Below are 14,923 nucleotides of genomic sequence, written 5' to 3' on the forward strand. Positions count from 1 at the left end.
TTAAACACTAGAGAGTACTAAAGCACATCTAAGTAAAACAATTAAAATAATTGTTTGAGCCTAAGTCATTGAATGCAGTGATTATGAGCAATTGTGTGTCTTCAGTGTGTACAATAGATGTATTATTCAAACTCTCTAATCAATTAATGGCACAACACTAGGCCTCTGTCACCATAACCTATTTCTACTCGGGTTTATGTGCTTCTCTGAGCCTTCACATCCTTCTCCGTTGTCAGTGTTGTTATAACCATTGTTTACCAGAGGGTGGTGTAAGCACCCTATATTTTAGCCAAATGTTTCTTAGCCAGAACTGCATTGTGATTTGAAATCTAATTTTTACATTTTTATATAGATTTGACATGTTCTGTACATAATTAAAATACAGACAAATAAATGTGGAGGATTTTAAATACATTTTAATCTAAATCGTAGAACTATACTGAACACATTTTTCAGTTATGTTGTTTCTACTCACTACAGTACCATAAGCAAAGAAAATGATCACTGTATTACTCGTCTTTTTGTGATAGCTGCAGATGATTCAGTAATTACATCATAGAAGAATGTTTTATCTTATTGGGAATAAAATCAGTGGAATATAAAGTCTGCTTCACTCAATCACTAAGATACGGTATAATATGCTTTAAAATTGTAAACCATTGTATGTAACAGCATACATTATTTTATTACTGTATTATCAGTATGAATTTGACTCAGTTTAAAAATGCAGATTTTCAAGATACAATGTGGAAATTAAATTATTTTGAATTTGATATAGTGGCAAACTGAAATAATCATACTGTCATTTATCATGTTAGCAAAAGGTGACACCACCAGCACATCCCTTGATATGCATTATTCTACTCATATTCATGTGCATTCAGCATTATGACCAAAGATGAAGATATGATGTGAAAGGGAAGAAAATATAGTGTATCAGTAGCTCCTAATGTCAAAGCCAACTGTATGGCAGATGATTTCCTGCCATAACTTTATATAAAACAATGGTCTGAACAGGTGTGAAACCCTGCAAGTGTACTGTTGAGCAATGTATTTGTTTTAGAATCGGCCCAATGGCAAGTGTGGTTCAGTTTGAGAGATCTAGAGCCCCCCTTAGACAAACTAAACACGAAACAAATTAACTCAGACAAAATTCTGTCTTTAAATCGAAAACTAAAATTGAAAGCCACCTCAATTTAGGAGGTAGTTTATAAATTCTAGAGCTAAGCAGTGATCTATTGCCCTTATGTCAGCCAAACTCCAATTGATGTATGGTCGTATTATCTATAATACTGTCTTACATAATTCCCTTTTATTGCCAGAATCGGTGGCAGACAGCAAAACAGATTACATGTTAGATCAAATCAATAGAAACTTTATTTACTGGGCTTTGAAATGTAATTCCTTTTTTCCCTGACACTTTTAAAAACACATGCAGTACTAGCTGAGGCTTGAGCAGGAGGGTTCATACAGGTAGTGTACTACTGTACAGTACACGTGTGTTTGTTCTGCGGTAGGTCTACAGCGTGTCTGTTGCTGCCACTGTAGTGCTGCCAGCAGTGCCATTAGGGCCCACTGCAGGAGCCAGTGTCTGAGGAACAGAACAGAGCTCCAGAGCAGTGTTCAGTCACTGTCCGGTCCACCCACTGTGACACCCTCTTCATTACCCCGATGCTAGCCTGCTGAGTAATTATAATGGAGCGGAATGGGCAGAAGTCCAGCAAACGCTGCCTCTAAATAGGTTTTTATTACCAAAAACAAAAGCAAAGGCCCACAGAAACAACAGATTTCCTTGTCCACACTACAAAGTAATGATTCACCACATGACTTGAATTTAGTTTCCCATTTGGAGAGGCTGTACGTATGTTGTTGCAATGCATTTTGAAATGACTAATTGAGCCGTAAAGCACCATAAGCATCTATTATGTGGATGTGAAGTAGTAATGATATAACATGATGAGTTGAAATGCTTGTTGATAGCACTAGGAGTTTGTTTCAGTTGGCGGTAGATTTAAAAACCTACGTGCTGTTACACATTCCTTTATATTTAACTTTTTTGATGTCATGAAGTGTTAATGAGGGTCAAGAGTGGGCTATGGACAAACTCCTTGGGAGTGATTGAAGTTGTTTATCATTTAATGATAACCCGTGGGAAATGTATTAAGATCACAGAGGGTCCCCTTGGGAATAGTGTGCTGAAATCTATTCCACAGAATGCTGCCATGAATAGTCTGTATAACAACATGGGCCATTGAACACACATAGGAATATGTAGAAGTGTTTTGCATTGAGTGTTGTTTATGTGGATGGCATTCACCATCTACTGCTTTAATGGTAAATATTTGCATACTTTTCACTACCAAGGCAAATCACATTTCAAGTGAAAAAATGTGTTGGCTCACCTACCATCAACCTACCACCTACCCAAGGTCCATCCATCAATAAGAAGTGTTTAGGCTGTGTGTTGTCTGTTGTGCAGCTACACTACTTGAACTTGTGAGCTTTGCATTAAGGTATCAGTTGTGCATCAACTTACAGTAACTGCAAGATTGTAAATCAATCTTTTCAGCTTTGTTTAAGCAAATCTGGCCTCTGGAGTACTCTTCACTTCCTTGGTATTCTAAAATGTAAGTCAGTTGTGGAGTTTGGTTTTTGAGAAGGGCCCAGAGCCACAGGGCACAGTCTTAGGCATGGGGATTTTGGTTTTTGTGGAGATGTTTTTTCCACATCTGGTGGAGGGTATGAGGGCTTAAACCATTACTGCGATTAGAACTGCCTCACTATGATCTCTTGAGCTTGCTTACTGCTGCTAATAGCTGTTTCCTCTCTATTTCTCTCAATATCTTTTTCTCTCTCTTTCTGTCTCACTCTGTGTGAATGATTTTTTACGCTTTGCTAAACCATGTGGGGGCGTTGAGAGAGGATTTAAATTCGAAGATCCCCCTCCTCTTTTTTTGGTGAATCTCAGTGTTCTTTTCTGCAAGCCTCTGATGACGACAGGGCAGCATTAAGCCTGGCAGTGCCCACGGCAGGCTGCCGTTTCAGTGCTAGCTGCCCACTCTCACCAGCCTTGGCATGGTGGAGAACGCGAGGGTGGGGTTCCTCTCCAACAGACCCTGTCATTCCCAGGAAAGCCTACACGTCCACCCATGCAGGATTCCTGAAAGGTCTTCCTGTTGGGGATGTGAGAGCGCAGAGATGTGGATTTGAATTTCTGTAGGCGATCGTCCTCATTCAGTGGAAGAGTCAGCAATTTATATTTAGATGTCTGAGGATACTTCACAATACCATTAGTTATCATAACATGAGACCCAAGGTCTGCAAATTAAATGTGATGTCTGTCTCGTGTCATCAAGTGGGTGTAGTTGGCTGGTAGGATTACAGCATCTCATTTAGCCAAGATTGAGGGTGTTTATTTCGTAGCTAATGGTCCAGTTTGTCGTAATAACAACCCTGTTAAGCTGACCTGTGACCCACTTTATTCAGTCATCACCCATTCTTACACAACTTGTATGATTCATGGAATGCTCTAAAGAGTAAAGCATTACCTCTGATACTAGAAGTGATGGATTGATTATGCATATTCAGTTGAATGGAGAGAGGCAAGATAGCCTAGAGGTTTAAAAAAAAAACTGTAGTTGATTTCCGCGCCCCCTCTGAAATCTAATTAGCATAATACAAAAAATGCTGTACAGACCGCCATACTGTAAAGCCCATAGCAGCATATGTTAACCTATGAAGTTTGCCCTGGTTGAGTGGACTTTGTGGTGATCACCACAACATTGTGGTGATGTTCCAGCTTGCTCAATTACCCCTTTTTAAATTTTACCCCCTTTTCTCCCAAATTTCGTGGTATCCAATTGTTTTTAGTAGCTACTATCTTGTCTCATCGCTACAACTCCCGTACGGGCTCAGGAGAGATGAAGGTTGAAAGTCATGCGTCCTCCGATACACAACCCAACCAAGCCGCACTGCTTCTTAACACAGCGCACATCCAACCCGGAAGCCAGCCGCACCAATGTGTCGGAGGAAACACCGTGCACCTGGCAACCTTGGTTAGCGCGCACTGCGCCGGCCCGCCACAGGAGTCGCTGGTGCATGACCGGCCAAGCCCTCCCTAACCCGGACTACGCCAATTGTGCCACGGACCTCCCGGTCGTGGCCGGTTACGACAGAGCCTGGGCGTGAACCCAGGGTCTCTGGTGGCACAGCTGACGCTGCAGTACAGCGCCCTTAACCACTGGGCCACCCGGGAGGCCTCATTTACCCCTCTTGACCTCTCTTTCTGTCTCTACCCCTCACTCAATTATTATTACTTTCCTTATTGCTACAGTACTGGCAGTATTCTTATCCTTATTTGTAACGTGTACCCTGGGAGTTTGGAAGCAAGTACAGGGAGTGAATCATTTTAATAGAATAGAACATGGTAGAACATGGTACAAAACAAGAAAAGCGTAGACATGAAACCCAAACAGAGTCAATAACAGCTGAGGAAAGAACCAAAGGAGTGACAGATATTTGAATTTGTTCTTCACTGACTTGCCTAGTTAAAGGTAAAAAAAAAAAAATATATATATATATACAGTGGGGAGAACAAGTATTTGATACACTGCCAATTCTTTAGGTTTTCCAATTTACAAAACATGTAGAGGTCTGTCTGTAATTTTGATCATAGTTACACTTCAACTGTGAGAGACAGAATCTAAAACAAAAATCCAGAAAATCACATTGTATAATTTTTCAATAATTAATTTGCATTTTATTATAAGACATAAGTTTTTGATACATCAGAAAAGCAGAACTTAATATTTGGTACAGAAACCTTTGTTTGCAAATAAAGAGATCATACGTTTCCTGTAGTTCTTGACCAGGTTTGCACACACTGCAGCAGGGATTTTGGCCCACTCCTCCATACAGACCTTCTCCAGATCCTTCAGGTTTCGGGGCTGTAGCTGGGCAACATGGACATTCAGCTCCCTCCAAAGATTTTTGATTGGGTTCAGGTCTGGAGACTGGCTAGGCCACTCCAGGACCTTGAGATGCTTCTTACGGAGCCACTCCTTAGTTGCCCTGGCTGTGTGTTTCGGGTCGTTGTCATGCTGGAAGACCCAGCCACGACCCATCTTCAATGCTCTTACTGAGGGAAGGAGGTTGTTGGCCAAGATCTCGCGATACATGGCCCCATCCATGCTCCCCTCAATATGGTGCAGTCGTCCTGTCCCCTTTGCAGAAAAACATCCCCAAAGAATGATGTTTCCACCTCCATGCTTCACGGTTGGGAACGTGATCTTGGGGTTGTACTCATCCTTCTTCTTCCTCCAAACACGGCGAGTGGAGTTTAGACCGAAAATCTCTATTTTTGTCTCATCAGACCACATGACCTTCTCCCATTCCTCCTCTGGATCATCCAGATGGTCATTGGCAAACTTTAGACGGGCCTGGACATGCGCTGGCTTGAGCAGGGGGACCTTGCGTGCGCTGCAGGATTTTAATCCATGACAGTGTAATGTGTTACTAATGGTTTTCTTTGAGACTGTGGTCCTAGCTCTCTTCAGGTCATTGACCAGGTCCTGCCATGTAGTTCTGGGCTGATCCCTCACCTTGCTCATGATCATTGATGCCCCACGAGGGGAGATCTTGCATGGAGCCCCAGACCGAGGGTGATTGACTGTCATCTTGAACTTCTTCCATTTTCTAATAATTGCGCCAACAGTTGTTGCCTTCTCACCAAGCTGCTTGCCTATAGTCCTGTAGCCCATCCCAGCCTTGTGCAGGTCTACAATTTTATCCCTGATGTCCTTACACAGCCCTCTGATCTTGGCCATTGTGGAGAGGTTGGAGTCTGTTTGATTGAGTATGTGGACAGGTGTCTTTTATACAGGTAACAAGTTAAAACAGGTACAGGTAATGAGTGGAGAACAGAAGGGCTTCTTAAAGAAAAACTAACAGGTCTGTGAGAGACGGAATTCTTACTGGTTGGTAGGTGATCAAATACTTATGTCATGCAATAAAATGCAAATTAATTACTTAAAAATCATACAATGTGATTGTCTGGATTTTTGTTTTAGATTTCGTCTCTCACAGTTGAAGTGTACCTATGATAACAATTACACACCTCTACATGCTTTGTAAGTAGGAAACCCTGCACAATCGACAGTGTTTCAAATACTTGTTCTCCCCACTGTGTGTGTATATATATATATATATATATATATATATATATATATATATATATATATATATATAGGTGAGGTAATCAAGAAAGTGAGTGTCATGAGGCACAGGTGCACGTAATGATTAGACAACAGGCGACAACGAGCACTAGAGAGGAGCGGGAATAGACATGACAGTACCCCCTTCTTGACACACGGCTCCAGCCGCAGGACGCTGATCAGAAAGACTGTCTCAAGGACAATGAATGGCCCGGTCGCTGAGGCGCGGGGAACCTGACGAGCCAACCGAGTCTTGAGAACCTTTCGAGCCAGCTAAGGGCATTCCCGATTGCTTTGGCCCGAGGCACGGGAACCTTTAAAGCCGGCTGAGGTATGGGAGCCTGACGAGGTGGCTGAGGCATGGGAGCCTACCGAGCCAACCGAATCCTGAAAACTTGACGAGCCAGCTGAGGCATGAAAGCCTGACAAGCCAGCTGAGGCATCCCCTGTTGCTCGGCAGCAGCATTTGGACCCGAAGTCACCAGAAAAAAAGAAGAAAAAAACACTCCCTGATGCTCCACTTCGGGGAGGTGTTATTCTATAACGTGTACATTGGGAGTCTGGGATCAAGTAGAGGGAGTGAATAATTTAATAAATAGAACATGGTACAAAACAAGAAACAGGAAAAACGTACAGACATGAAACCCAAACAGTCAATAACACCAGAGGAAAGAACCAAGGGGAGTGACAGATATAGGGGAGGTAATCAAGAAAGTGATGGAGTCCAGCTGAGTGTCAAGGGGCACAGGTATGCGTAATGATTAGACAACTGGGATGACAACAACGAGCACCAGAGAGGAGGAGTAGACTTGACATTATCTTATTTTTTAGTTTTCTCCTTCCCTCTCTTGCTTAGTATTACACAGTGACTATGAGTAAAATATGCTTTCAATTACCATGAAATTATGTTTTTATCACCAATGAGGGTGGTGTGTAAGGGCAGAGCAGGGGAATACCGATGTGGTGTGAATGGCTAAGGCCAGGTTAGTATGCAAGCAGACGTATAACATGTTGTAAATCCTGGATTATTGTCCAAACGTGTCGGCTGCTTTCAGTGAACCCTGGTCATGCGTTTTCACAGTTCGCTCTATTCTGGTGGGGTAAAACAGAAAGAATCAAGAGCAAAGACAACTGAAAGAGGAAGATGAAAAGACAGTCAGTACCCAACCTGTTGTTTTTTGTGAATATCATTCAAATGGCAGCTCCGTCTTGCCAGTTTAGCCAGTTGACTCTCAGATCTGTTTGAACAGAGATTCATAATCTGCGCAGGAAAGTGCATTTGTTGCTGTGAATGCTAGGAGAAACATACAAGATTACATTTCTATTTATATGAGGGCACAGAAACCAACTAATGCTGTAGCATAGACCACAAGAGCAACCTCGGGCCACCTTCAGTATAAGCAATAATGTTAACGATGTACTGTAGGATGTTTTCACTTTCAGTCTGGAGGTAGGCTCATGAAATGTGTTTTGTGTTTAGTTGTCTGTGGCCTTACTGAACAGTGGCATGAAATCCAACACTGGCATTTCAAATCATGCTTGTTTTATTCAGACTCTTCTCTGCAGGTTCCTGCCTATGTCTTGCCACCTCATCTCTTCTCTATAGAGACAGAACTATTGGATTTAAACTTTAGTGTGCCACAAATGTTTCTGAGTGATGATAAAGTTAAAGAAGTCGTAGACTATAAAGTTGACAGCCTACGAGGAAGCTTTGGCTCTGTGGTATTTTGCCCAAATTGTATTATGTTTCTCATCCATAGTCCAGCTTTGGGTTTAGTTACAGTTCTGTCCCAATCCTCTGATTCACCTTCTTTAAGAATAGCTCCAGGGCTGCTCTTAATGCTAAAGTCTCCATAATGCCGTCCCCATTCCATCCCTCCTGGTGGTGTTATTGTCTTAACTCTGGATGGAGACGATGTCAGGAAAATGGGGTAAACACAAATTTGGCAACCTGCACATTTTAGTTTGAAGAATAAGACGATTTGCCTAATTGAAATAAGAGCGTCTCTTTCTCTTTCTATCAGAGGTAGCTCTGATAGATAATAAACTGATCAAAAAAATATCTGTTCCATATCTGATTTAATGGAAAACTCTGATTGATCTGAGCTGGCTTTGTTCCTCTCTAGAGAATACAGTTGCTGATAAGACGGAGCAGCCATCACTTCCTTGTCATTCCTCTGATCCTGTGGTTTAGAAGCAGTGAAAATGGTATGCAAATGATTTGTTAATCCCTTTAAATTATTTTGTTCCATTTCTCCCTTTTATTTTCACACTCAATGATTTCTAGTGCAGCTTCCGTGTTTAACAGAACGGCAAGCTGACAGCCAGACACCCTCAGTTTCACAATTCCTCTGATAGAAAAGGACTGACAAGCAATCCTGCATTGGGAATATACCTGATTGAATTAAGTAATTTGATATATCTCAGTAATAAATAAATGGAAATTATGATTTTGATAAAAAACAAAATAATTTCGAGGGAAACCAATCAACCAATGACAAAACGTGTGAAATACAATGGTTGTTGATAGTTTTATCCAAAGTATTATTGAAAGTTTGAACTACTTAGGGATATAATTTACATATTATTTTCACCATATCTACTTAGTTATCTCTCATACTTTTACCAATAGATTATGAACCCTTAGAAAATACCAACATTTCATGATCAAAATTAAGACCATATAAAGTATTGGCACAGGCAGAAAAAGACAAAACAACCAAATCTAATTCAAGAGTAGCATAACGGAGATATGAGATTGTGACCTGTGTTTTGTTGTCCTAAGGGTTGGTGTTTAAATAATAAGAAGGAAGTGGGATGGTCTTATATCCAAGAAGCTTAAAATGCAAAATCTGGAATAAGCCTCATTTTCTTCAGCCAATCGCATTTGATTTTCGAGGGTTTCTGTTGATCGTCTGAACTGACACACACACCCCCCTCCCTAAATTAAAACACTAGAGGTTTATGTGGCTTTTCCCCAAAAAATTATCTAGACATTTATCCAGTTTAATCTTCTTAACATATTAAAGTGATTTGCATTACCCTGAAGTGGCTAAAGCTGTATCGAGATCATCCCCTTTAATGCATTGAGACCTGGAAGGCATTGTGGACATATGCAGCTCTTAAATAAAACAGAGGTGGGCAGGAGTCAACTTTCTCAGCCGTGGAGATTTGGCCGTCACTGCTGTGCGTCCATTTTTCTTGCTCTGTTGATAATCAAACTATTGCACTCAGTCGGTATGCTTTTGCACGTGGCTCTGCCAGAACTACCCACACTGTGAGGTGGAGGTTTGAAGCGCTCATCTTTTGAGCCTCACTGAATGAGCTTTCCCATAACATACACTACTGGTGAAAAGTTTTAGACACCTACTCTTTCAAGGATGTTTCTTAATTTGTACTATTTTCTAAATTGTAGAATAACAGTGAAGAAATCAAAACTATGAAATAACACATATGGAATCATGTAGTAACCAAAAAAGTGTTCAACAAATCAAAATATATTTTATCTTTGAGATTCTTCAAAGTAGCCACCATTTGCCTTGATGACAGCTTTGCACACTCTTGGCATTCTATCAACCAGGTTCACATGGAATGCTTTTCCAACAGTCTTGAAGGAGTTCCCACATTTGCTGAGCACTTGTTGGCTGCTTTTCCTTCACTCTGCGGTCTGATTCATCCCACTGGAGGCATTTCAATTTGGTTGAGGTCAGGGGATTGTGGAGGACAGGTCATCTGATGCAGCACTCTTCACTCTCCTTCTTGGTCAAATAGCCCTTACACAGCCTGGAGGTGTGTTGGGTCATTGTCCTGTTGAAAAACAAATGATAGTCCCACTAAGCCTGAACCAGATGGGATGGCATATCACCGAAGAATGCTGTGGTAGCCATGCTGGTTAGGTGTGCCTTGAATTCTAAATAAATCACAGACAGTGTCACCAGCAAAGCACCCCCACACCATAACACCTTCTCCTCCATGCTTTACAGTGGGAGATACACATGCGGAGATCATCCATTCACCCACACCATGATTCACAAAGACACATCGGTTGGAACCAAATATCTCCAATTTGGACTCCAAACCAAAGAACACATTTCCACCGGTCTAATGTACATTGTTCATATTTCTTGGCTCAAAAGCAAGTCTCTTCTTATTATTGGTGTCCTTTAGTAGTGGTTTCTTTGCAGCAAATTGACAATTAAGGCCTGATTCACACAGTTCACACACTCTGAACAGTTGATGTTGAGATGTGTCTATTACTTGAACTCGGTGAAGCATTTATTTGGGCTGCAATTTCTGAGGCTGGTAAGTCTAATGAACTTACAGTATCCTCCTTATCCTAACTCTGGGTCTTCCATTCCTGTCTTAAAGTAATGATGGACTGTCATATCTCTTTGCTTTTTTGAGTTGTTCTTGCCATAATATGGACTTGGTCTTTTACCAAATAGGGCTATCTTGTGTACACCCCACCTTGTCACAACAGAACTTATTGGCTCAGATGTATTAAGAAGGAGAGAAATTTCACAAATACAATTTTAAGAAGGCCCACCTGTTAATTAAAATGCATTCCAGGTGACTACCTCATGAAGCTGGTTGAGAGAATGCCAAGAGTGTGCTATTTGAAGAATCTCAAATATAAAATATATTTTGATTTATTTTGGTTACTACATGATTCCATATATGTTATTTCATAGTTTTGATGTCTTCACTATTATTCTACAATGTTGAAAATAGTAAAACATTTAGGAAAACCCTTGAATGAGTAGGTGTTCCTAAAACCTTTGACCGGTAGTGTAGGTATTGGCGAGATATTTCGAGTTTTTCCTCTGTGAATGTTATGAGAAGTGATATGAATAGTTAGAAAAGGCATAACCATGGAGTGCAGGCACGATTGGTCTGTATGTTAATAGGTTTGCGCATTTCAAGTGGAAGATGCTCTAACCTTTTCAGGGTTAAAAGCTCTGGGCTGGGAAGCCTTGGTCACAACAAAGTAACTAATTCAAAACTGAGCCTTTCTGTGCTATGATGTGTCCAGTATGTTGCCAGGTATTTTCTCATCAACTAGTGACTACCCCATGTTGCATTACACATTTATTGTCATCATTGTCATCAGAGTCACTTCACCAGGGGTGGACTGGGACCAGATATTGTCCCTGGCATTTCAAACACACCAGCCCATTTTTCCCTCCTTGAGACCCCACATCAGCCCATTTTTTCCTTGAGGTAAGGAGTTAGGTGATGCGACAAACAATGGACTCTATGCAGGAATACTACAAAAAAAACACAATTAACAAATCTGTTTTCACTATATATCAATAATGTGGTCAGCAAAATACATAAATAATGTTAAAACATTAAGGTGGCAGATGTTACCCATGTCTAAAACAGGGAGATTGTTCAAGATTTACTTAGAAATTGGACTTATATCCATTTCTTGAGGACTTCGGAAAATGCCTTAAAAACCGGCCATTATGGACAACAGTGAGCGCTATTACCATGGTTTTGCTAGGGCATTGTGTACATGTCACGGCCGTTGAATGAAGAGGACCAAGGCGTAGCGTGGTGAGCATACATTTTCTTTTTATTAGAAAAGACGCCGAACAAAACAATAATCACTACAAACAAACCGTGAAGCTAAAGGCTATGTGCCATAAACAAAGTAAACTTCCCACAAAGACAGGTGGGAAAAAGTGCTACCTACAGTGGGGCAAAAAAGTATTTAGTCAGCCACCAATTGTGCAAGTTCTCCCACTTAAAAAGATGAGAGGCCTGTAATTTTCATCATAGGTACACTTCAACTATGACAGAAAATCACATTGTAGGATTTTTAATTAATTTATTTGCAAATTATGGTGGAAAATAAGTATTTGGTCAATAACAAAAGTTTATCTCAATACTTTGTTATATACCCTTTGTTGGCAATGACAGAGGTCAAACATTTTCTGTAAGTCTTCACAAGGTTTTCACACACTGTTGCTGGTATTTTGGCCCATTCCTCCATGCAGATCTCCTCTAGAGCAGTGATGTTTTGGGGCTGTTGCTGGGCAACACGGACATTCAACTCCCTACAAAGATTTTCTATGGGGTTGAGATCTGGAGACTGGCTAGGCCACTCCAGGACCTTGAAATGCTTCTTACGAAGCCACTCCTTCGTTGCCCGGGCGGTGTGTTTGAGATCATTGTCATGCTGAAAGACCCAGCCACGTTTCATCTTCAATGCCCTTGCTGATGGAAGGAGGTTTTCACTCAAAATCTCACGATACATGGCCCCATTCATTCTTTCCTTTACACGGATCAGTCGTCCTGGTCCCTTTGCAGAAAAACAGCCCCAAAGCATGATGTTTCCACCCCCATGCTTCACAGTAGGTATGGTGTTCTTTGGATGCAACTCAACTTTCTTTGTCCTCCAAACACGACGAGTTGAGTTTTTACCAAAAAGTTATATTTTGGTTTCATCTGACCATATGACATTCTCCCAATCCTCTTCTGGATCATCCAAATGCTCTCTAGCAAACTTCAGACGGGCCTGGACATGTACTGGCTTAAGCAGGGGGACACGTCTGGCACTGCAGGATTTGAGTCCCTGGCGGCGTAATGTGTTACTGATGGTAGGCTTTGTTACTTTGGTCCCAGCTCTCTGCAGGTCATTCACTACGTCCCCCCGTGTGGTTCTGGGATTTTTGCTCACCGTTCTTGTGATCATTTTGACCCCACGGGGTGAGATCTTGCGTGGAGCCCCAGATCGAGGGAGATTATCAGTGGTCTTGAATGTTGATTTTGTCTGTCATAGTTGAAGTGTACCTATGATGAAAATTACAGGCCTCTCTCATCTTTTCATGTGGGAGAACTTGCACAATTGGCTGCTGACTAAATACTTTTTTGCCCCACTGTAAGTATAGTTCTCAATCAGAGACAACGATAGACATCTGTCCCTGATTGAGAACCCTACCCGGCCAAAACATAGAAATACAAATAATAGAACATAGAATACCCACCCCAAATCACACCCTGACCAAACCAAATAGAGACAAAAAAGGATCTCTAAGGTCAGGGCGTGACAGTAGGCTGATGGGCGCAATCCCATGACTCTGGAATACAAGGTTACTTGATCGATCCCAGTGGTGGATATTAACCCTATCCCAAACCTTAACCATTCGGAATGAGTGCCTAAACTTCAACCGTAAATTTGAATTTTCAAGAAACGTGGATAAATGTCTAACTCTGCAGTGAGAGCTTGTTGGTCTAAAAATCCCAATACTGTACGTTGTGATATTTACGCGATATGAGCCCAAATGTAAAGCAAGTGCCATGCTAAGAACGTTCAAATCTCTGGGACAGCCTTTTTTGTGAAACACATGAAATCAGTGTGTTCTTGCACACTATTACAGACTACTAAGGGAAGCACAGTCACGAGCTGCCCAGTGACACGAGCCTACCAGACTAGCTAAATTACTACTATTCTCGCTTCGAGGCAAGTAAAACTGAAACATGCATGAGAGCATCAACTGTTCTGGACGAATGTGTGATCACGCTCTCCGTAGCCAATGTGAGTGAGACCTTTAAACAGGTCAACATTTACAAGGCCGCAGGGCCAGACGGATTTCCAGGACGTGTACTCCGTGCAAGCGCTGACCAACCGGCAATCGTCTTCATTGACATTTTCAACCGCTCCCTGACTGAGTCTGTAATACCAACATGTTTCAAGCAGACCAACATAGTCCCCGTGCCCAAGAACACTAAGGTAACCTGCCTAAATGACTACCGACCCGTAGCACTCACGCCTGTAGCCATGAAGTGCTTTGAAAGGCTGGTCATGCCCCACATCAACACCATTTTCAATTTGCATAAAGCCCCAACAGATCCACAGATGATGCAATCTCTATTGCACTCCACACTGCCCTTTCCCACCTGGATAAAAGGAACACCTACATGAGAATGGTATTCATTGACTACAGCTCAGCATTCAACACCATAGTGCCCTCAAAGCTCATCACTAAGCTAAGGACCCTGGGACTAAACACCTCCCTCTGCAACTGGATCCTGGACTTCCTGACGGGCCACCCCCAGGTGGTAAGGGTAGGTAACAACACATCCGCCACGCTGATCCTCAACACCAGGCCCCTCAGGGGTGCATGCTTAGTCCCCTCCTGTACTCCCTGTTCACTCATGACTGCATGGCCAGGCACAACTCCAACACCATCATCAGGTTTGCTGATGACACAACGGTGGTAGGCCTTATCACTGACAACGATGAGACAGCCTATAGGGAGGAGGTCAGAGACCTGGCCTATGGTGCCAGGACAACAACCTTTCCCTCAACATGATCAAGACAAAGGAGATGATTGTGGACTCCAGGAAAAGGAGGATCGAGGACACCCCCATTCTCATCAATGGGGCTGTAATGGAGCAGATTGAGAGCTTCAAGTTCCTTGGTGTCCATATCACCAACAAACTATCATGGTCCAAACACACTAAGACCATCGTGAAGGGAGCATGACAAAACCTATTCCCCGTCAGTAGACTAAAAAGACTTGGCATGGGTCCTCAGATCCTCAAAAGGTTCTACAGCTGCACCATCGAGAGCATCCTGACTGGTTGCATCACTGCCTGGTATGGCAACTTCTCGGCCTGTGACCGCAAGGCACTACAGAGTGTAGTGCGAACGGCCCAGTACATCACTGGAGCCATGCTTCCTGCCATCCAAGACCTCTATA

This window comes from Oncorhynchus tshawytscha, linkage group LG04, assembly GCF_018296145.1.
Source record: "Oncorhynchus tshawytscha isolate Ot180627B linkage group LG04, Otsh_v2.0, whole genome shotgun sequence".
NCBI lineage: Eukaryota > Metazoa > Chordata > Actinopteri > Salmoniformes > Salmonidae > Oncorhynchus > Oncorhynchus tshawytscha.